Source organism: Otolemur garnettii, unplaced genomic scaffold, assembly GCF_000181295.1.
Source record: "Otolemur garnettii isolate 467f Iridium unplaced genomic scaffold, OtoGar3 scaffold00016, whole genome shotgun sequence".
Classification (NCBI taxonomy): Eukaryota; Metazoa; Chordata; class Mammalia; order Primates; family Galagidae; genus Otolemur; species Otolemur garnettii.
This window is the reverse complement of record NW_003852411.1, coordinates 26,106,500-26,109,679: the sequence shown is the minus strand read 5'-3', so window position 1 is coordinate 26,109,679 and position 3,180 is coordinate 26,106,500. Positions and strand designations below refer to the sequence as shown.

Genomic DNA, 3,180 nt, shown 5'->3' with positions numbered 1-3,180 from the left:
AATGTTTTGACATAATAACTAAGAAAGTTACATGAAGGCTATGTTAACCAGTTTGATGGAAGTGTCTTGGATTATGTATGAAAACACCACACTGTACCCCCAAAGGGCATCAATGTACACAGTTACCATTCAATAAAAAAAAAAGAAAGAAAGAAAAGAACTGAAAAGAGGCTAACTCTGGCCAGACACGGTGGCTCACACCTGTAATCCCAGCACTTGGGAAGCTGAGACAGGTGGATTGCCTGGGCTCACAGGTTTGAGACTAGCCTGAGTCAGAGCGAGACCTCATCTCTAAAAATAGCTGGGGTTTGTGGCAGATGCCTGTAGTCCCAGCTACTAAGTGAGGTTGAAGCAAGAGAACCCCTTGAGCCCAAGAGTTTGAGGGCACTTTACCTAAAGAGACAAAGTGGGCTTTTTTCAAAAAAAAAAAAAAAAAGCTAACTCTAACGAGAAAGGATTGATATGTCCACACTATGAAATGACACATAATCATTACCAAATGATGTTGTAGAATGAACGGGTCAAGAAATGAAAAGAAAAATGGATTACAATTTATAAAGTGAACACAGCAGAGCATAAAACAGTATATGCAGTATGATCCCATAATGTAATTTTCATTGGGCTTTATCTCTATTCCCAAAATTCTACAATAAACAAATACTGCTTTTGTAAGTAGATTTTTTTTTTTTTTTGAGACAGAGTCTCACTTTGTAGCTCTCAGCAGAGTGCTGTGGCATCACAACTCACAGCAACCTCAGACTCTTGGGCTTAGGCAATTCTCTTGCCTCAGCCTCCCGAGTAGCTGGGACTACAGATGCCTGCCACAGTGCCCGGTTATTTCGGTTGCAGTTGTCATTGCTGTTTTAGCTGGTAGGGGCCAGGTTTGAACCCCCACCCTCGGTATATGGGGGCCGGCGCCCTACCCACTGAGCCACAGGCGCTGCCTATAACTAGACTTTTTAAAAAGAAGGTCCCAAGTAGTTAAGTACTTGTCTGTGGTCAGAGGTAAATGGGAAAGAAGAGGGCAGAATTTTCATGATTTCTGAATCATCCCTTCTTCCACCTCAGACTGCCTTTTATTATGGTGGAACAGTCAGCAAGTCCAACAACATATCTCAATAATGGAAAAATGTTTTTCCAACTTGTTTCCTTTCAATGTTCAGTCAAAACAAGCCCCTTACACTCAGCATACCAGAAACCCTAAAATACGGAAGAATCCTTCTTATAGTTAAGGAGATGAAAGCGTGAGAAATTGCGGAAACAGCAATAGTAAAGATTTTATGAGCCTTCAAAGTACTTCTAGATGTGTGGATATGACAACCCAATAAAAAGGGGCAAACCACTCAACCCAGAGCCTTCCCAACCCTAAGTTCCAGCCTTTCCACACCTTGACTCGAAAATATTCGGTTCCCAAGCACTATCTCAAAGGTGAGAGAGACCCCCTAAACGGAAATGCTAAGAGGCGGCCTAGGAGTGGCAACTCTAAGTAGGACAAGGTGTGTCCAGAGGAATGGAGTACAAGGGAGGGCACTTAAAACAAGCGAAAACTGGAAATTGTTGTGCCTTCCGTGGCCAGCTCCTTTGGCTTTTACAGCAATTCGAAGCAAGTTCTATTCTTCCGTTTCCACACGGTCTTAAGACTGCCCTCCCAGAGCCTGACCCCGAGGTTGGACGTGAGGGCGTAATTGGATCCTGTGTTTATTGCTAAAGGTCTGAGGATCACGGAGCCGGTGCCGAGATCAAACACACAGGGCTCGGTTCCCGCTCTGGACAAAACCAACAACAATAACACTTAGTCTGGGAAACTCTTGGGCCCTGACATCCCTAAATTCTTTCACCCAGTAAGTGCAGCAATCCGGCAACCCGCGTTCCATCATCGATCCCGGCGCTACTACTTCCACGCACGCGCAGTGCAAACTTGTGCCTCGCTCCTACCCCAGAGCGCCTAAAACTAAACTACGGTGGCTCTGCTGGGGATAAATTATTTAACGTGCCACTGTTCTGCAAACCCAATCTGCCGGCACAGTTTAGGAAGTGGGAACACGACGGCACTTAGGGGAGTAGGTATATGGATATGGGAGTGCGAGGAGTTAAATGTGTGGGCGTCCAAGATCAGGAAGAAAATTCAGTCTCCGCCTCCCAACCAGTAGCCGGGAGTTGGCAAACTTAGAAAGCGCGCCTGGGCGCTGGAGCCCCGCCTTGGGGGCGTGGTCTGCGCTGCCCCAGGCGGGGGCGGGGCCTATTCTGGACCCCGCCTGGCCCCTGGCCCCCGCGCGGCACTCACCCTGGGCTGCGCAGCTTCCCACTGCACCGCCAGCACCAGCCGCGCGAAGGTGATCCAGGTGAGTGCTAGCACCTGCGGGCAGCAAAGACCATCCGCCCTCCGTGGACGCTTCACTCCTACGCTAGGAACTGCCCGTGTCTCAGCCGCCCCTCGGTGAATAGAGACTTCCTCTCTCCCTAACATCCCCACCCCTATCAGATTAAAGTTCTGCATTTTCATTTTATTTGCCCTCCATCTGCCCTGTATCCTCTCCCTGCTGGAATGGAGTTGGGGCATTTAAGCGAGACCCGCCCTCTCAGGGAGATTCTCAAGGTCATCCCTTCCTCAATTGCTTCCTTTTCTCTCTGTCCCTTCTTTTCCTCCCCTTCCCAAGACTGTGCGGTCCTGGGTCCTAGGTCCTGTGTCCCTCTTTATGCCTTCTGGAGGGTCATCCGACCTCGCCAGCTGCAGCTTTGGTGCAGAGGATGGGCGAGCGGGGCACTGCTTGGGGGAGTTGGCTGTGCAGGCCTGATCCGTGACACTGGTTTCAAAAGTGGCCTGCGAACTCTGCGCTCGCTGCGGATATGGATGTGTTGCTAGGAACAGTCGGAGAGCCTCGGGGGGAATTGTGTTTGTTTTCCTCTTGCCTCATGGAAACATCTGTCCGTCCGTATTGGAACCTGTAAATGATCATTCCTACCGCTGCCTTAGAGCAGGAGTCACCTCTGTGGGGGTGGGGGAATCATTTCAGGTTCTTCCTTGGATTTCAGTAAATGTCCCTGCTTATCTGGTGTGACAACAGGGAGGCCCAGGGCCATGGCGGTGGGACAGCTGCAAGGCGGTGGGAGGGATTGGAGACTCCTTACTGAGTCATTCCTCCAAGTTGTGGCTTCTGCTAATACTTTCCTTGGGAGTCA

The 3,180-nt window shown here is 49.4% G+C and overlaps 1 protein-coding gene across 1 annotated transcript in view; it reads left to right on the top strand.

Moving 5' to 3' along the window:
- Window positions 1-2,261: 2,261 nt before the first annotated feature.
- MGST3 (microsomal glutathione S-transferase 3) overlaps window positions 2,262-3,180 on the top strand; it is a 28,179-nt gene continuing 27,260 nt past the window's right edge. The window contains exon 1 of the mRNA XM_003785747.3: window positions 2,262-2,342. The gene's annotated coding sequence lies outside the window, so the exon portion shown is untranslated. The remainder of the gene's footprint in view (window positions 2,343-3,180) is intronic.